This window comes from Cibotium barometz, chromosome 38 (genome assembly GCF_041138505.1).
Source record: "Cibotium barometz isolate CiBa-2024 chromosome 38, ASM4113850v1, whole genome shotgun sequence".
NCBI lineage: Eukaryota > Viridiplantae > Streptophyta > Polypodiopsida > Cyatheales > Cibotiaceae > Cibotium > Cibotium barometz.
In genome coordinates, this window is record NC_141083.1 from 49,269,087 (window position 1) to 49,291,158 (window position 22,072).

Genomic DNA, 22,072 nt, shown 5'->3' on the forward strand with positions numbered 1-22,072 from the left:
ATTATTATAGGTACAAACATTGGAGACAAGGTTTTTATTCCTAGGATAACATTCATACCATCTATGCTTCAATTGCCTTTTGCTATGAGAAGGAGAAAATTTTCTGTGAGGCTAGCTTTTAGTATGTCAATAAATAAGTCCCAAGGAAAAACATTGAGTGTGTTGGGGTTTTATTTGGCCACACAAGTATTCACAGATGAATAATTGTATGTTGCTATGTCACATGTTAGATCATCAGATGAAGTGAAAGTGTGTGTAAATGGTACTGTGCACCATGAAAGTAGCATCGAAGTTACAAAAAAAGTCTACACAACCAATGTTGTCTACAAAGAGGTATTGCAAATGTCATGCAGAAGAATGTAAATGTAATCTATGTCCAAAAGGTGGACACTACAAGAGAAGACAGCATTAGCGGCGTTTTACGTTTCGTCACTATAAACGACATTATTAGTGTTGCTCAATGGTGCTAAATAAAGGTCGCTAGTGAGCGGTGCTATAAAAATGTCGCATGCCTCGACTATTTAAATGTTGCTCAGCGGTGCTGAAAATAAAATAGAATGTACAACTGGAGTGAATATAAAAACTTAAACTAAATTAAAATCCAAAAATCTTGACAAACATCCAAATATTTTTGAAATAAAACAACAAAATCAACAACAAGTCGTTACAAACTGATCAATGTTTACATATGTTATGATGATATTTATTTAATTAGTACCATCTTCTAGAGAGAGGAGGTGTGAAAATCCTTAAGGGGTAAAAATGAGAGTCCATATTTTGCCTAATGTACAACTCATAATTATCCTTACATGGTTAAACAATGATGTGTATATCCTAGGAGCCCATTATAGCCATCTCCAACAAAGTTAAGCAGAGATGTCATATTCCTAAATGGGGGTGTGGAGTTTGAAAAAGGGTCTTTTGGATATAGCCTCACATCAATCCATAAATCTATGTTTTTCTTCCCTTGCATCCTCAACATTTCTTTAGAAGCAGTACACAAAGTATTAGGTTTATTTCTCTTACTTAGAGGTTCATATTCATGTTCAAGCTCGATGTGCAGGTTGTAAATGTCTCTTTTCTCTGTATTCCTCCTTGCTCTTGATCCCTCTGCCATCCTCTTAATTGTCTCTATGTTCCTCCTTGCTCTTGATTAATAGAAAAATTTGAATGGAAAGAGAAAGGTGCCAAAATAGTAAAAAGAATTAAAAAGTCCATCTAATTTACAAGAAAAACCTTGATTTTAAAGGTACCAATACCTGCAAACTTTGAAATTTTAGGTAAAGTTTCTCTTGTAGGGAGGGAAGTCGACAACCTTCAAAATTTGAGGTGAAATTACAGGGAGGGAACTCGAACTATTTTTGGATGATCCTTTGTTCAAATTTCAAGAAATATTCTATTTTATTGTTCACGTAGTACATATAGTACATGAATAGATTGAAGACTTCGAGAACTAGCAATATTCTATCATTTTTATGTACATTTAAGAATAGAAATATATCTTCTATATCTCAAGAAAATGCCAAGAGAAAATACGCCAAAATCAATTTCACTTTATTTTTTAGGCTTTTTGGATTATCTCTCTCTAAGCTTAGTTGGCACTTCTTAGAGGGCCCAAAGTTGAGTCCAAAGTTGGCACTTCTTACAGGGTCCAAAGTTGAGTCCAAGAGTTGACACTATGATTTTACAAGTTTGGGTTTTCACGTTCGTGATCCTGTAGGTTACTCCTACACCATGATCTTGTAGGCTACTCCTACATTGTGATTTGGGTCATACACTATGATCCGATCACGCCAATTTTTTTCGTTACTACAAAATCATACCATTTTTTTACATGACTACAAAATCACATCGACCATTTTCATGACTACAAAATTACATTGCTTTTTCTATTACTTTAAAATCACACTGATTGTTTATGTGACTATAAAATCGTGTCACTCATACACCGTGATTTGTTCGTACGGCGTGATCCATGATCACATCGATTATTTCCATGACTATAGAATCACATCGCTTGTACACCATTAATGCATGGGGGCAGTCTGCCTCTATATCTCATCCGGAACACACCATCGTAGGGGGGGGGGGGACACTATAAACTGGCACCACAACACCAGAAAAACACAAATCAAGAGTACTTATGTTCTCAGATGATATCCTCTGTCCTTCAGTTGACCTCAAAACCCCTTAAAATTGATTTAACTCATCTAGTTTTCCTCCCATGTCAGACCTCACCTTCCAATAGCTCTAATCTACACTCCTAACTCTTTAGCTAACCTCCTCTAACAACTAAGTGACCAAAAGAGATCTACACTTAGCTAAATAGTTTGACTATAACTTGAATCAAATACCTATTTACTTACACTTAGCTGATCGTTTTTGCTGACCATAACGTGAATCAGATACCTATTGATGATGCTAGTTAGATATATTTTCTTAAGGCTCCTAAAGTGTCCTCCAGCATAAGCTACCTTCAAAATCCCTACCTTAGAGCCTCATAGAACCTGTCAGCACCCCCCTACTTACTGTATCCTGACCTATCTGACTCCACTGATTCAATTCAATTCTGAATCAAATCTCACCAGTCTAGTGTCCGCTGAAACTTCCACCCCCTCAAATATCTCATATCCCACCACCAAGATTCGCCTCCACAAACTAAAAATTGGCAGCAACAACAGTTGATTTTCTATTTACCGTGGAGTACCTTCCCCTTCTACCCTCGCCAAACTGAATGCTTTGCTGAGACTGACCTCTGATAGTCATAACAAACCCTAAACCACTTCCTTTCAACCCAAAACAATCATATCTACCCTTCTACACCCTCAGCTGACCCTATCTGACACTTATAGATTGTAGCCACACTCACTACCAGTGGTGGCGAGCACCCAAGCTTGTGAACCCCCAAGATTGGGAATCCCCAAGGTCAGGCACCACAAGCTCATGAACCCCAAGATTGGGCACCCCCATGTTGGCACCCAAGTTCATGAACAACAAGGCCACCCACCAGTCACACAAGATAGGAATTTTCAGTGGCCCCACTCCCCAAGTTTGACCAATGGAAAGCGGTACTCACCTACTTGTGGTCGGTGCTTCTCACCAACTCTAGCATTTGTGAGTGACAACTTTTAGCACTTGGCTCGTGATACCCCAAGGCGTTAATAGGAAATATCTCTAGGAGAATTGCAATTCAATAATCATGCTCAATGGGCATGCCCATTGTATATAGAGAGACTTGTACTGAGAGAAGATCCCCATGCAATACATGTAGTGGAGTGGGACAGAGAGGTCACCATCTCCCTAGCCTATGCCAACTCATGAGGATATATGTCCCTAAAGAGGACCCTAGTAATTTGGTGTGCCTAGATGACGGGCATCCCAATCCACTATAGATACAATAAAAATTTGGCAATCCCAGTCCACTACACGTGCACTAAAAATTTGGAAATCCTATTGGGGACTCTTGTGAATCAAGAGTTCCCAAATTTTTGAGTCAATGGTAGTTCATCATCTCTGCATGCCCAATACACGCTCTCGTGTGAGCTCTAGTTCTATCAGTCCCATAAGGAGTCCCCTGTCTGTGAGTTCTCAAGCCACAAGCGGCTAATCAACTTTGTGCCCCCCAAAAGTCCTCTTTCTCCTCTACCTCTACCCATGGCCCCCAACGTGAATCATGCTCACCCCGGGAACAACTCTCTAGCCCCAGAACCCTTGTCAATGGTGTTGGGAAGGATTAACATAAAGTTTCCCATGTTCAAAGGCTCCACCTTTGAAAAAGGAGATAACCACATGTGGTGCTTCATCTCTATGTGCAAAAACCATGGTCTAGAGAGGGAGGACGCCTACTTGTCTCTATTTCCATCCACTCTAGAAAGCTCCGTTGACAAGTGGTTTAGTCGGTTTGCAAGTGACCATTTTGTGGACTGGCCCTTCCTTCACACATTTAGGCCGGGTAACCATGAAGACCACATTCTCTAAGACTTGCAAAGACTTCAACTCTTGCCCGGGGAGAGTGTGTTTGAGCTGATGACACCAACAAGGGTCTTGGTCTCCCATCCGCCAAACTACCCTGGTGACTTCATGGTCAAGAAATGGGCACTACAAGCCTTGCCCCGGTCCACCCAATAAAAGCCTACACCTACCACCTTACTAAACTTCCAAGAGCTGGCCTCTCAGTTGTGGAGATGGCGCTCTTGATGTTCATATGTGACAACAGTTCCTCCTCCTCCTCGTGGGTCATGACCTCACAAGAAGACCCCGTGGCCATATTCAAATGGGAATTGGAGGAACTCAAGCCTCACAAGGTACAAAGTGAACACAACTCCTTGGCCCACCTCAAGAAGGAGATTCAAGAACTCAAAGGCCAACAAGAAGTAAAGAAGACAGTGTGGTGCACCATTTACCAAGCCTCAAGGCACTTCCCCCACGAGTGCCCACAGAGAAAGTACTACTCTTTCTATTAGAAAGGCGGTCATGAGTACAAGGATTGCTACTACTTGAAGGGATTTTGCCAATTGCATCACCAGCAATAGTTTCCTCCGCCATCTTCTCCCACCAATCATTTCACATCTTTCACCCTAGCACCCACACATGTCTAACATCTTGCCACTTCCACATACACCCACACGCCCTCACCCTCTAGCCCTTACCTTCCACCCCTCATGCCCACCCCACCATCTCCTACACCTTCCACCCTTGCACAAAACCACACTCCTAGCCACCCGCTCCCCGTAATTGTCCCATCTTATATGCTAACATTGTGGGGAGCATGGTCACTATACCAAGGTTGATGTCCGCTTCCAAAAGGGACACCCTTGTTCCGTCTCACTGCCCCAAGTCCAAGGATCACTACACCCGAGGCACACAAAAAAAAAAGAATCTAACCCCTTAGGCCACGCACTTTGTGCACACACACACTTTGTGCACATCCTTTCTCACACTTCCCAGCATTTTATTGCACATTTCGGGCACGCACATTTTTCATTGCATACACATTTTATATGTCATTTGGGGCGCACATTTGTACACACCGTGTCTCCAACGATTTGTGCCCACATTTCATGCACATTCTTGGGGGCACATTTTGTGCACACATTTTACCCCATTTGGATATTCACAATTTTGAGGCTCGCCTCTTATGCATATTTCTGAGTGCACAATTTTGGGGTCCACGTTGTGGACAATTTTTGACAGCCCCATCATTGTCACCATCGTAGCATCGCCTTTTTGGGGTACACAACATTTTTTTGCTATTTTGGTGAATAAGTCTTATTTTTTGACACCTTGCATGTCCCTTTTTGAGCGCACTTCCATTTTTCCCATGTTTTTGGGGTCCACATTGCACACATACTCTCAATTGTGGTGCACCGCCTCCTGCTACACCCCCTCAATCACTTGTTCCTTTGCCCCATGCACCCCTCGTCGCTATATCACACGGTGTCTTTAATAGGCGCCTCAAGTGGGATCGACGGCGCGCGGATCTCAGCCGTCGGATCACATGCGCGCAAAAGTAAACTAGGACAAGGGCAACTAAACTGGGAATTGAGGATCGTACGTCTGAGATGAGCAGGCGATTCGTGGCCGTCGGATAACACCGCTAAAACCTAGCTGGTGAGGGATTTGGCGGACGTACGATTTGGAGATGGAGGATTTGGCGGTGCTCCCGTCTGAGGGATTTGGTGGAACATCGAGTCGGTTGCCTCCACCCGTTCCTGCCCACGAGGAACGACGACGTGATCGGACGACGGTGATCTCCATGACTTGCACGTCGGCTGCACGTCCTCCGTCACACAGAAGTCCGTCCACCGGCGGTGATACAACGTGACCTGCACGTCCTCCGTCAGCCGTCCATCAACGATCCTTCAAACGCCAAAATCCCACGGTGCCTTCTTCTTGCAGTCTTCCTTGACCTTTTTTTTAATTTGTTTGGAGACATAGTTGAGAGTATCATCATTTGTTGTGTTCCAGGGAATACAAATACTTGTCATGCTTGCTAAGCAAGGTTCTTGTTGCTATGCTTAATGCATGCAGTAATATGTGTTCATGCATGCATGACACACTTACAGCTTTTGCCAGGGAATACAAATAATTGTCATGCTTGCTAGGGTGCTTGTTGCTATGCTTAATGCATGCAGTAATATGTGTTCATGCATGCATGACACACTTAAAGCTTTTGCCTAGTTTAGTACACAGACCTAGTTTATCCCTAGTTTACTACACAGACCCAGTTTGAAAAGCAGCCTTGTTTTATCGATGGTGCTTATTGCATGCATGCTTTATAGCCATGCTTGGGTTCACTTATTGCCATGATTAATGTCTTGTTGCCATGCATGTATTTTAGTAATATGTAATCATGCATACATGACACACTTAAAGCTTCAACCTAGTTTAACCCTTGTGCACTAGTTCTTGTAGTCTTTCTTTTTGCTAAAAGTATGTGGTACCAATTTGTGTATGTCACTTCTTTATATTGATGGTTCTTTGGTACTCATTGCTATTAGATGGCACTTGTAAACCCTCCTTATGAGGAGATTATTCTTCCTTCTGGGAAACTTGCTCGGCAATGTCGAGTCTCAGATACGTGTGCTAGATGGAACACGAACTATTGCAAGAGAATTCATATGATTCACCACTTGAAAGTCGACCATGGCTTAGAGGTGGATATCCCACTTCAAAAGACAGGATGCCCCTTGGGTGGTGGAATGCAAGGAGCTTCAAAGAGTGCTGCAAAGCAATCAAAGACAAGGTTTCTAGATGCACAATGTAAATTTCAAATCAACATGAAAAACAATGAAAAGAAACAAAGACTTTTGGCCGAAGATGCTTGGGAAAAGAAAGCTCCATCCAACTTGTCCAAGAGAGCCTATAACATGCAAAAGGAAGCATTTATCGAGGGATTTGTTGCCAAGGGCATGGAACAATACATGGCGAACAAGGAGAAACGCATTCAAGGGATTGAACGGCGCATTAAAGAGGGATATTCCAAACATGTGAGATTTTCTCTTGTCCTTTTAACCTTAATTGTGAAATATATATATATCATGAATATTATTAAGCTCTCATTTTGCATCTTGTAGCGACGCAAAAAAGAAAGTGATGATTGTGACAATGATGATGGTGAAGTGGCTTCTCAACGGATGGAAAACCTCGATGAGGACATATTGACAAGCGACAAGGATGAAAATCGAAAAGAGTCTCTTCCTTTGGTATGCTAGAAATGATTTTTTGATTTTTTAAACTTGTTTGTTGTTTGTTTTCTTTACTTTCATAACATGCCACTCTCTTGAAGGAAATCATTAATGACGCGAACCATGAGCATGTGGCTCCATCTCAAGTGAATAAGAGACAAAAGTGTGTTGTTTTTTCTCCTTTGAAGGTAAGAGATGGATGTACTAGTTGGTCAGAGGGCTTCTGATGTACTAGTTAGTGAGAGGGCTTCTTTGTAAACATGGTACTAACCTTAAATTGTATTTACCATGAAACTTTGTAATCTTCCAATTCAAAAGACTCGATCAAAGAAAAATGTTCAAATCCATGATAGTGAAGGCTCCTCTATCGATGAGGAAGTGTCGATGAGAAATGTGGAATTCAAAATACTACTCTTCAACCTTTGTACTACTTTATTTCTTGTTTTCCTTACACTAATATACATAAATATGCATTGTTTCTTGTTTCCTCACTTTAGGAGAAAATTGTCAACAAGGAGGCTCATGTAGTGCTCTCTAAAAAAAGTAAGAAACGGAAGAAGGTAAGGGGTGGAAGATGTCTCTTTGTACACAATTTAAGAGTAGGCTTTATTTTACATACCATGGCTCCTTACGTCAACTCTTGTTTGTTTGAACTTGAAGGGGATGGCTTGCAATGTAAATGCATCTTATGTTGATATTAGCTCTCCGAGTGAGAGTAAGCCTTCAAATGTAAGAATAACAATATCCACTAGTGAGATTAAGACGCACAATGTCTTGGGCAAGGTAAAAGATCTAAGTGCGGTCTATGAAAGGTATACTTTATTTAACTCTATGGCTTGAATATTGAATTATCTTAACATATGCATGGTTTTAATCTACGCAAGGATTGATTTTTTGGTTATGTAGACTTCAACACGGAGAGACTATTCACTTACACTCTACACGTTGGGGATTCATTGCCGAGGTGGATGTGCAACTAGCCAAGTCAATCATGCATGTGGAAGCGTCTACTCGTGTGCTTAACCTATTTGCCATGTCGGTAAATTTTTTAATTCTGAAATATAGCTTTTGGATTTGCAGCTCAAAGATGCTTAAAGCATGTTGATTTTGTAGGTGGATGGAAAAAACCCTACCTGTAGATGCTCTAGAGAAGGTTTCATTCATGGATAGTTTGTGGTATGAATATGTGGCTTCACGGCGTCCAATGAGGAATACTTCATTGCAAAATTTCTTTGGACATATTGATATGAGCAAGCATGTGTTCTTGTTTCTACCTCTAGTACATAAGTAAAGTCAATAGTTTACTCATATTGATGCATGTGTTCTTGTTTTTGTCATGAGTAGACAAAGCACTTACAACTTCATGTTTTTTAGGCACCACTGGACTCTTTTTGTGGTCTATAATTCCCACAACATGAAGGTGAGAGGCTTGTCATCGAGAAAAAATATTCTCCTGCACCTAGACTCACTGCATGTAGGGAATTCGGGCAAGTATGTTTCCATTGTGCAACGGTAAGACAAGAGCTTTACTTTGAAGTTCATGAATCCATAATGCTTGGGTAAATGCTAACTAACATTTTACATCTATATATTATTAGAGTTCTTGAGTCAATTTCTTCAAGTTGCACACATGGACCATTACAAGAGTCTCTTGCATGCCCATCCACTGGGTTTGAGTTGAAGTGTATAGAGGTATGTGAAAATTAATTTTGGCTTTCAATATTGTGTCCTTTATATAGCATGATATATGGCATTTTTTGGATTGGATCAATTGAGACATATGTAGATAAACATTGTAGGTGCCAAAACAACCAAACGCAATTGATTGCGAATTTTATGTAATGGCATTTATCAAGAAACTAATCGATGGGATACACCTCCAAAGCATTGGGTATGCACATGCTTATTAAAAATCTTCCTTACAAAATCTCTTGCTATGTATGTGCTTAATGTGAATTTGGTGTTCTAAACTCTAACATTGCTTTTTTCCTTGTGTAGCTATCAAAGAAGTGGTTCGACCATGGATATGTCATGAAGTTGAAGGATGAGTTCAGTTCTTGGCTCAGCCATGTATTGGACGAGCATCTACCCTTAGCATCGTGACCTTCTTAGTTTGCTATGTTAGTTTTTTGGGCACTTAGTCAATGGAAGGCTTATGCCATTTTATGATATATGACATTGTATGTCTCCACAATAGTGAAGATAAGTCTTATTTTGGGATTTTATAATTGGTACAAAATTACATTTCGAGATAAGTTGTACACTTCTTGAAAGGCTACACTTCCATGGAATGCTAAATCTTTTGGTTGTAAAGATTTTGTATTAGATGAGTTCAATACATGTGTCAATGCAGTAGTTATTTTTGGTTTACTCCTTGGTTATTACTTTATGCAAAACTGCGCTTTTTATCGATGTGAGGCTACTTGCAAACCTCATTGGCTTTATGAGTCTTCAATATCATCCATTGGAAAATTCAAAGGCAAAGTCCATTGTCACTTACGCTATAAATATTACGTGAGACTTCCATTTGTACTTCCACTTGTCCTAGTTTTTGCACAGTCCTAGTTTACTGCACAGTCCTAGTTTTTGCACAGTCTTAGTTTACTACACAGTCCTTACAATCACCATATAAACAAGACATGATCTTGCATTGCAAGCTTGTACTTCCGTTTGTACTTTCGCTTGTCCTAGTTTTTGCACAGTCTTAGTTTACTGCACAGTCCTAGTTTATGTGAAAACGCTTACCAAGGACAGATCATACACACATCCAAATGCTTACCAATGAGAGATCATACACACTTACCAATGAGAGAGATCATACATACATCCAATGCCACACAAATACTTCCATTTGTACTTTGGCAGGTCCTAGTTTTTACACAGTCCTAGTTTACTGCACAGTCCTAGTTTATGTGGAAAGGCTTACCAAAATGAGAGAGATCATACATAGATCCAATGCCACACAAATACTGAAAAATAAGACAGTACTTGCCACCATTTCACAACATTTGTACTTTGGCTTGTCCTAGTTTTTGCACAGTCCTAGTTTACTGCACAGTCCTAGTTTATGTGGAAAGGCTTACCAATGAGAGAGATCATACATACATCCAATGCCACACAAATACTGAAAAATAACACAGTACTTGCCACCATCCTCATATAGCTTTCACCAAAATATTTCAACCATTCCATTCCACATGATATATATCAAGTGTACAATAGCATAAGTCTAACGCGCGATGCGTATATCTTTTCGAGGACTTGTCCACTTGGAAGAGTCAAAGAAAAGTGTCTCTCCTCATCCTTACAATCACCATACAAACAAGACATGATCTTACATTGCAAGCTTTGTAATCCATCGCATAATAGCACATCCTTGTTTATGAGGATGCCTTCAACACCGACGGGAGCATGTCTTTCAGTTAAAGGCAATAAACCATGGCAAGTGTGACAAGAGAGGGTAGAAAGGGGGTCTACCATCAATGTTTTTGTGCAGCAATGTGGGCACCAAATACGTGGTCTTTTATCAAAGTGAATACGATGTCTACCACGTTGATGTTTTCTTCTCAATACACCGGTTACATGAGCTCGTTTGTTGGGGGGACACAATTCAGCTTCCTGAAATGAAGTTGGAATGGTATTGAAAGGCTCTCTTGGCCTTCCATGGCCAAGCCTAGTTGTCGTCACATGTGCTTGAATTTGACGAACACTCCCTCTTGTAGGCATGTCAATCTCCTTTGGCTTGATAAGATTTGTAAGGTACTCCTTTGAGGTTTGTAGCTGTGTCAAGCATAATTCTTTTTCTGTAGAGTCCTTTGTGTCCAATTCTTCCTCTTCATCTGGCAACATCTCTATGCTCATCTAGCATCATCTCTATGCTTTATCTTTGACCAATGGCTTTATTCTTGATGGTACTTCTTCATGGCCTGGCACATGTGTTAGATAAAATAAATCCATACTTACCTCTTGCAAAAACTAGACAGAAGCTAGTCAACAAACATGTATGCATCATTCGTGTATACTGGGTATTCCATGTAGTGGCGAGGTAGTCTGGAGCCCAGTGGACTATCACATGCCATAAATCCAAGCATTGTCCACACATAAAAAACAACACACAAAGTAAAAGAAATTCAAACATATATCAGTATGCAATGCACATGAAAAGATCTTTCTGTTCATGGATTGTCGTGTCTAGTCTTATCGAAAACCGGTGTTGAGCTATTTGGCTCCGGAAGGAAACCGTTGAGTCAATGTCAGGGCCATCTGGTCACTAGGATCGCCGAAGTGTTCATCAATAGTCATCTGGGCCATCAGTTGCACTGACAGCGCGACTATGAAATCCAATACAATCATCTAGGCTATCTGCTCACTATGACCGCACGACTGTTCATCGATAGTCATCTAGGTCATCTGGTCACATTGACCGCCCCACTATGATATCCAAGGCATGTGGCATAAAGTCCGCTAAAATACAAATCTTGCTTCTTGGATTGCCTGGTGTGTAATCGACCAAGACTAGAGCCTATCCAATTAATCATTACATAAGCAAAATAATGATCAATTACATTCCAGACTATATATATAAAATGAAGTGGGCTAGAGGTACAATCCCTCCCTCTTGAATTTGTCTTGTTCGCAAGACGTCTATGCCTGTACTTCTAATACATCCGGACCAACCGGTTTCTCATAAGCTCGAAGTAATATCTGGATAGTCCTTGAAGTACTCCTTTGGCATCCACCATTTTGCATCCAAAGGCAATTCTTGAATTTCAAGAGGAACTTTCTGACCACTGTCTTTCCTCTTTTTCTCACGGAATGGAATACAAATTGTTCTGGTTGCAAAATCTCTTCTTTCCTTCCACCTCTGGTGGATCCTCCAATACATGCTCCTCCGGGGAGAGGTGCTTTGAATCTTGAACGACAAGTGTCTTCCCCCTAGAAGTAGTGGGAAAAGGACCAATGGCATCTAGTCCCTACTTTTCAAAATCTCCATTGGACACAATACTCTTCCTCAGTTCATACTCTAAAACTTTTTTGCCTTACTTCTGATAGGGCTCACAAATCCTTCACCAATTATATACATCTCTCCTTAAGCTAGGACAAACATATCCAACTATTAAGATTTTCCTAATAGTTATCTTTAGGGCAAAATCATCCCCACACACCTCCATGGCAAGAGGCCAAAATGGCAAAAATATCCTCCCTTCTAGGAACTTTCCTCAAAATCAAGTCCTTTCCCTTCATGTACAACAGTTGATCATTCATTAACAATGTACTGCAAGGCTTTTCTTCTCAATCCATACTTCTCTCTATTGGATAAACTTGTAGGTGCTTGTAAAAAAAAATCTTCTATCTCTCTTGCAAGTTTTCTCTTCTAACATAATTGGGATGGGCAACAGTAATGGCATGTACATCCAAGTCCTTGCCCAACTCCCCTTTTGTGAGTGCATTTGGAGCTTGATTCAACTCCCTCTTTATGTGCTGAATTTGCACTTCTTGAAATCTATGTAGCATCCTTTTTTATTTCTAAATTATACTACTTTAGTTAGGGGTTTTTGGCCTTTCAAATAGCTTGAAGCTGCCTAATAACTAGCAAGTTGTCCCCTTTGATGATGAGCCTACTGATCCCCTTCTTTATGCACTATTGAAGTCCATATTCCAACGTTTCATACTCAGCTTCATTGATGATCTGTACCTGCAGTTTAATCCCCTCTTTAGACACCTCTTTGCTCTTTGGATCGGTAGAACAATTCCTCCACTTGCCATTCTTGAGCTCCTCTCGAAAGCCCCATCAAAGTACAAATTATAAACATTTGGCAGTACTATTTTTGGGTCCTTCCATCTGATCTCCTCCTTTAATACCACAAGGTTTTGCCTATATGTCAAGATGTCAACCAATGTAGCTATGGTGTTGTTCTCCACCATATAGGTAAACTAAAACTCTTATAATTCTATTAACCATTTGGATAACCTCCTAGAAGGGATATCAGATTTGATAAGATGAGGAAGAAGAGAATAACGGGTCAAGATGGTGAATGGCTTAGGGAGCAGTTAGGACCTAAATCTTCTAAGATAAAAAATAACAGGCACCACCATAACCTACTCTGCCTCTAAATATGTCCTCTCCCCCCTTGTGTTTTAGTCCTAATATCAAAGTATACAATCCTCATGTATAAATGTACTTTCCCTTGTTGTTGCAACAATATTGCACCCACAACATCTTCTCTCACACATGGGTTTTAAAAAAAAACTCTATCCAATGAGTAGGCATAATCATTGGTAGGATACTCAAAAAAAATTTCACTTGTACGAAAGCCTCTTCCTCCTTGTTCTGCCAACTAAAAGGATCCCTCTGGGATGCCTGTTGCAAAGGGTACAGAGCTTGGGACAAAAGGAAAATAAATATGGCAAGATAGCTCACCTTATCATGGTATGAGAGCCTGGTGCTCTCTATTAGGGTTTTGTGAGTGAGTAAAGAAGAGGGAAAATTTCTATTTTGGAGCTCTCCATTAGATCTTGGATCTTGGAGGAAAGAGAAGCTGGGAGCACACCCCTACTCAACAGATCTGAAAGCTAAGGACCACAGGTAAGCAAAGCTAAACACCCTTGAGCGGATTGTAGGTGATTTGGCACAAGCAAAGCAAGATTTAAGTTGCCCAAAGCAAATGATGTGTTATTAGCATACATAGGTGGATTTCTAACGTATATGTGCACCCATTGATGATTGCAAAGCTTCCCAAATTCACTAGAAGCAGGTGGCGCTAGAAAAATAGTCCATTGGAGCAGAATTTCACCATTTTACACATGGTTGGTACCCCTTGGAGCTATATAAAGTGATTGGTTACACATGGAGCTTATCAAATTGGTGGCACATTGATGTGGAGAAGCCCTTGCAACATTTGTTGAGATATCGAGCTCGTCTAGTGAGGCGGTGGCCACTGATGACCCGCCTGGGGGATAGGCCCCACACTTACACCACTGGCATGGTTGGTGAGATCTTGGGTGATATGCGGCCAGTGGGATGACAGGCTGTGTGACGGCCACTCTAGAGACTGGCATAGTTATAGCGCTAGCTCATTTAGTCGGGTTCACATTATAGAGAACCCGTGTATGTATTTGGTTGAGTACCTTTCATATTGTGTATACTCTTATTCTTGTATATGGTGTGTTGAGTGTGGAGTAGAGAAGAAGAAGATTTCAGCCTCTCACCTTGTGTGTTCTCTATTAGGGTTTTGTGAGTGTGTGTGTGTGCTTGCAAGAGCTCAAGCTCTCTTCCCCCCTGCATCTTTTCATGGTATCAGAGCCTGGTTCGTGCTAAGGGCTGAGCTGCAAGCAAGAGAACCACAGGAAGCGGTACGAGGGTAAGAGCTGCAACTACTCTTCCCTATTGTGTTGGTGACTACACCCTTGTCGGGAGCTCTACGGGAGGCACCGGCAAACGATCTCCGATTGAGGAGCTTTCTTCGCGGGAGTGAAGCTATAGGGCAACTATACAGTCCTACGGACTATAATTTTCGGGCCGAAAATGCGTTTCGGGCGTGTCTGGACCTCCGTTTTTCAGAAAGCAGGCGATTTCGAGCAATGCGGGTAAGTCGTCGATTCTCTGCAGAACTCTGTTTCAAGTACTGCAGGAAGACAGATTGACTGTGCAGACACTGTGGGTGCTGCAAAGAGGTCTACAGTTGCCATTGGGTGTATGTATGCACATTGAGGTCACTGGTTGTGACATTTGAGTGGACTGCAGTACCGCTGTGCAGAAAATACAGCATTTGTGCAGGAAAAACCAGAGTGCGGTTTTTGGTAAAATTGTGTGTTTGGCAAGATGTCTAATGATGGCATAACACAGATTGTGGCTGAGAAGCTGGATAAGAATAACTTCCATGCTTGGAGGTTCAGGTTGACGAATTTCCTGATGGGAAAAGGCTATTGGGACTACATAGAAGGTGAGCATGAAGAGGCACCGGAGATACCGGATATAAATCCGACTGCTGCAGATGTGAAAGAGTTTAAAGACTGGAACCAAGGAGCCAGGAAAGTAATGTATTGGCTTTCCATTAGTATACAGGACACCATGATTGGGCACATTCAGGATGCCAAGTCCCCCAAGGAGGCGTGGGACACCTTGGTAAAGCTTTATGAAACAAATACCAAGGCACGTAAGATACAGTTGAAGAATGAACTTCATACTGTGGAGAAAAAGAGCATGTCTGTGAATGACTATGCGTTGAAGATAAAGGGTATTGTGGAATCCCTTGCATCTATTGGTGTGTCAGTAGATGATGATGACAAGGTGGAAGTCTGTCTACGTGGTCTCGGGCCATAATACAAGGCGTTTAAGACGTCTATTCAGACTCGGGAAAACATTCCCAACTTTGCAGATTTGGTGTCTATGCTGATTATCGAAGAGAAGAACTTGGGTGAAGACCAACAATCTTCACAAAGTAAAAACAGTTCAGAGCAACAGGCCTTCTACACGAGTTCAGGAAGAGGACGAGGTAGAGGAGGCCGTGGACGCGGTCAAGGAGCTGGCCGAACAGGTAATCAGAATTATGGCCAGCAGCAGCAGCAACAACAACAGTCCCAGAATCAACAACAACAACAACACGCAGGTGGAAGAGGCAAATTCAGAGGCAGGGGGAGTCAAAGAGTGTAAGATTCCTCCCCCAACCCCTTTTTGATGTCTAGTATCTTCCCCTGTAATCAACCCTCTTCAGAAATATAAAGACCCTGTTGCTAACTATTTTAGCCTAGAGAGAGAAAAATTATTCTAGAGAGAGAATATTCAGATTTTGAATATTTCTGGATAGAAAAATATCTCTTATAATTTAGATGAGTTCCCCTGAAACAGAAATTCAAAAAGAATTTTCCAATGTGCAATTGGAATTAATTGGAAATAGGTATAAAGAACCTTAGTCTAAGGGTCTAGATTTTCAGAAATCTTTAGACTATGGTCCAATTAAGGTTCCTATGGGCCAATAGCATCAATCCATGTGTAGGGAAGAGATAAATCCAAATTTGTAAAAAGAAGATACCAAAAAATGAGTAAATGCTCACATAAGGTGAAGAGTTGAAAATGTACAAGGTTTATTAGTAAAAAACTATGAGCAATATTAAAATGATGCCATTATGACACATATGTAAGGAAGGGGAATTCTTTAAAGGAGGTGCATATTTCACATAAGATGAAGAGTTGAAAATGTACAAGGTTTATTAGTAAAAAACTATGAGCAATATTAAAATGATTCCATTATGACACATATGTAAGGAAGGGGAATTCTTTAAAGGAGGTGCATATTTCACATAAGATGAAGAGTTGAAAATGTACAAGGTTTATTAGTAAAAAAAAACTATGAGTAATATTAAAATGATTCCATTATGACACATATGTAAGGAAGGGGAGTTCTTTAAAGGAGGTGCATATTTCACATGCTTGAATGAGTTTTAAACTCATAAAAATTGAGATATTTCATCTCTCCTCTCTCCTCATTCAAGTCTAGTTCCAAAAAGTTAGCTTAACTGACCTAAAAATGGTCAAATATTGACCAAACTGATTTAGAAAATTCTAGAATCAGTTTGTTTGGTTAGGAGCTCAATTTTTCCTATAAATAGAAGCCTCCCCCTTGTTGAAAAATAGTTAGTGTTTATGCATCGTTACTCTACTCCACCTAAGCCAAGAACTGTGAATTCATTTAATAATTCACTAGTTTTTGGAGCTTCCCTCTTTCTTCAATCCCCATTAGTGGCTCCATCAACATACTTAACCAATTGATTGGTTGGGGGCCTCTACCGTGAACAAAGAATCAAGCAAGTTGTAAGGTAATTAGTGAATATTGATCTTTCTATAATTTCTCAATGTTTCTCTCTTCTCAACCCCTCTCAAGCTTGAGAAGTTTAATTGGTATGGTTTTTTTTAAATACTATTGAAGTTTGAATAGTAGTGAAGAGTTACATAAGTTAATAAATGCTATTGAAGTTAATTTTCATTTATGTTTAAATTCTAATGATTTTTATGTAAATTCTCTCTCTCACTCAAGAAATGGTCATACTCATGACCCGTTCTCAATCCAAGTCAAGCTTTTCATAAAGCTTTTCCTTAACCCAACATTAAGCTATGCTTGAGGCCAATTTAATGGCTTTTTTCTATGCTTTTAGTTTATGCATATTGATGATTCAATCCACTATAGATTAATGATCCAATTAGAGATCATTTTAATTATTTTCTTAATGATAAGCTTTATCCCTTAGAAAAAATTGAGATTTATCAGTCATAGCAGCGGAGCTATGGCAAAATTTTTATAAAAATTATGCATAAAATTTTTTTTCATTCAAAGCATAAAAAGAGGACTTCCTACCATATTCTAGGAATCATCATCCTAGATTAATTGAAATAATTTCATTATAATCATGGAGAAATTGAATTTTAATATTATGCATAAAGGATAAATTTTTATATCAAAAGTGTTATTTTTACCATTTTTATTTTCATGCATAGAAGTATGCATAATGGATAAATTTTTATATCAAAAGTGTTACTTTTATCATTTTTATTTCATACATAAAAGTATGCATAAAAGAAAATTTTTATATCAAAAGTGTTACTTTTATCATTTTTAATTTTCATGCATAGAAGTATGCATAAAGGAAAATTTTTATATCAAAAGTGTTACTTTTATCATTTTTAATTTTCATGCATAGAAGTATGCATAAAGGAAAAATTTTTATATCAAAAGTGTTACTTTTATCATATTGGATTTCATGCATAGAGGTATGCATAAAAGTTGAATATTTTATTATAAAAGTGTTACTTTTAGCATAATTGAATTTCATGCATAGAGGTATGCATAAAAGATATGGGAAGTGATAAGATATGATAAGATGCATGTGGATGTGGATGTGGATGTATGAATGTGGATGTATGGATGTGAATGTGGATGTGGATGTGGATGTATGAATGTGGATGTATAGATGTAGATGTGGATGTATGAATGTGGATGTATGGATGTGAATGTGGATGTGGATGTGGATGTATGAATGTGGATGTATGGATGTATGAATGTGGATGTATGGATGTGAATGAGGATGTAGATGTGGATGCATGGATGTAAATGTGGATGTGGATGTATGGATGTATGCATGTAGATGTGGATACATGAATGTGGATGTATGGATGTGAATGAGCATATAGATTTGGATGTATGGATGTGAATGTGCATGTAGATATGGATGTATATATGTGAATGGGAATGTGGATGTGGATGTATGTATGCATGTGGATGTGGATATGGATGTGTATGTATGAATGTGGATATGGGATGTGGATGTATAAATGAGGATGTGAAAATGAAGATAAGCATGTAGATGTGGATGCATGAATGTGGATGCATGGATGTGAATGAGGATATAGATGTGGATGTATGGATGTGAATGTGCATGTAGATATGGATGTATATATGTGAATGGGAATGTGGATGTGGATGTATGTATGCATGTGGATGTGGATATGGATGTGTATGTATGAATGTGGATATGGGATGTGGATGTATAAATGAGGATGTGAAAATGGAGATAAGCATGTAGATGTGGATGCATGAATGTGGATGTATGGATGTGAATGAGGATGTAGATATGGATGTATAGATGTGAATGTGCATGTAGATATGGATGTATAGATATGAATGGGAATGTGGATGTGGATGTGGATGTATGTATGAATGTATGTGGGTGTGGATGTATGAATGAGGACGTGATAATGAATGTATGCATGTGCATGTGGATATGGATGTGTATGTATGAATGCGGATATGGATGTGGATATGGATGTGTATGTATGAATGTGGATATGGGATGTGGATGTATAAATGAGGATGTGAAAATGGAGATAAGCATGTAGATGTGGATGTATGGATGTGAATGTGGATGTGGATGTGGATGTATGGATGTGGATATGGATGTGAATATATGATATGTGATGTGAAGGAATCTGAAGTGAAGAGATGGAAAATGATATGATTGGATGAGTACACATATAAATGAAATGTGGAATAAGTAATGTGGATTGCATGAGGGATAGAAATTGTATTTGTAAACTGTTTGTAAATGCTGTTTGTAAATGGCTGTTTTATGTCAAGAATGCTGGGAAAGCATTTTGACCGTCTCGTGATTAAGGTCGTGGAGACCTAACTGATAAAGTTGCAACTGCTGACGGAGAGTCGATGGAGGACGTCTCGCGTAGCAAGGTCGGCCGAGGTCTTGACCAGCCTCGGTTCGATTAAAATGGTGAGCTTCCGGTACGGTGGATGAGGGACCAAGGAAGCGGCCTATGAGTGAAGCGCTAGGTCACCTGCGAAGGATCCTAGAGGGTGCTGACCATACGGTGCTCGGGCTCTGGGTCGCCTAGGATACCCACGCGTGCGTCGAGGAAGATATTGGAACAAGGAGTAAGAGTTGTTTTCTGGAACCGGGCATGGATCTGGTTGACTGACCTTGCTGGTCCTCAACGGATGAGTCCATGGCTCTTTTATATGGATCTGTTGGTTGATCTTGCTGATCTTCAACGAGAGTCCATCTTGATAAGTGATTATATTGTTGAGTATTATGGGCTAGGAACTATTGAAACGGCCCCTGTGTGGACAGGTGGTGAGCGTTCTAGTTGCCAATGATGCCATAGATACTCTGATGAAGGAATGATGGGAAATTATGAATCAACTGGATAATTTGGGAGATTGTGATCAGTGGTACTATGGTTTCATTAAAGGATTGTTTTAAAGTTAGCTGATGCTAAGAAAAAGGCAATTTTCATATTGGGTGTGTAAGTGGTGTGGCTAGTTTTATGTTTGCATGAAATTCCGGCTAGGGGGCCTTGGAACTCTTTTCCTTGGTACCCGGGACAAAACCTAACCAAATTCCAAATTGGATCCCATCACTACAGTGGTTGGGCGGTTGGCTAACCCATGGGATCGGATGGGGTTAGGCTGGACTGATGGATCCGTAAATCGAGATTTAATTTCTATTATTACGATAGATGAAGTAAATCCCGGATAGAAATTGTTCTTTGGATAGGAATCAACGGCTGTGCCTCTTAATGGGGAAAAAAGCGTTGATCCCAATGATCCAAGTGCAAGTTTCTTCCTTGATTTGACCAAGTACCGTTAAAGGTGCAGTCAGATCAGTTGATTCGTAATGATCTTAACTACATTAGAGTAAAGAGTTATCCTGGTGGAATCGCCCATGCTTTCCGGGTAAAGGAAGTTTTTCCGGTTTCGGTTTTGGATAAACCGACGGATTAGTCTCTTGTCCGGATATCCGTGGGCGAGGCCCCGAATGTGGGACCCCTGTCCCGCGCGAGGAGTGCTACTTCCGCTGCCTGCCAGTATCCTGAATCCGTTGCTCGGTGGGAACAGGGATCTCACAGTTGGTATCAGAGCATTTGGTTAATAAAGATCAACTGAGAAGACAAATATGTCAAAAATTTATCAAGAAGCACAAAAAGGTTGTAATTGTATGATATAATTCATACAATTTGATATTCAAACTGAAATTCGTAATTTGGTAATTGGGTCTTCAGATGGAAGTACCGCAATTATATAGAATCCCTGACTTGCTTGAGGCCTAGACATGATGGTATTTACCTTATAATTCCAAGAGCCACGACTACCCGTATATACCGAGAGTATACTGCAGCTCTTTACTGACAGTATATACGAGTAAATCTAAGACTTGAAATTATAAGCGTTAATGCTATCCAGATGATGAATTCGAATGTGGTTGATATGATTTTTTATTCTGTTTGAGAATTGATGAATTGAATTGGATTCTGATTGAAAATTCTGATTGAAAAATGATGATTTCTGAAATTAGTTGAAATATAAAAATCTGAACAAAACCACAATGAGGATGAATGGGACGAGTCCCAGTGATGATATTCATAACTGGAATGATGATAATGAATTCAGCAAATCACTATGAGATTAGTGGGTTGTGCTGTCAAATTGTTACTGTTAACACTTGATCAGTAGATCAAGTTATAAGGGATGACAAATTGAGAACTTGCTTGATTGAAATTCCCGTGGAGGAATGTTCAGAAGGAAATTTTTCGGTCTAATGGACCATTATCATGTTAAAGATATGAATGATATGATCTGAATATTAATGATGAGTTCTATATAAGGGATATTTATCCCAGTGTTCTGTTGGGTTGACCAGAATATAAGGAACCCCAAAATAAAATTGGATGTTAAGAAAAAGAGTTGTCCTCTACCTTGCGAGATGAGGACATCTCGCACTTTTTAAGTGGGGTAGAATGTAAGATTCCTCCCCAGCCTTCGAGGTATACAGGAGTAAGAATCTCCCTTTCTGATCTTATAATTATTCCCTCTCTAAAATAAAAGAAAGTTCTGTTTAATAAAGGAAGACCCTTTTCCTAGAATACTTCTCAAGAGTCCCACTTGTTTTAAGGATTCAGAACAATGAGTTCAGAAGTGAGAATCGATGTTTTGGATATCAAGGTTTTGGTCTTCATTCGAGTATGGCCCAAAAGAAGTTCTTTATCTCTTGGGGAGTATATGAAGTTATCCCCCAGATATTGTGAGCCTTATATCTGAATTCAATGAAAGTAGGTGACTTAGCCTACAAGCTTCTTTTATCTCTTCATCTCAAAATTCTTAATGCCTTCTATAGAAAAATGTGTCAAACCCAAATCATGGAAAGACGGTAAAGCTTCAGTGGCAAGTTACCGTTGGCTTCTAAGTTACGCTAGCTCCTTCCTTTATATAAGTCGTAACTTTTACTTGTCGCTCACAGTAATCTTACTTCCATCGATCTTCCTTCTTTCTTAATTTCCTTCATGACTTGGCAACAGGAATTAGTTTTATCCATAATGATTCCTC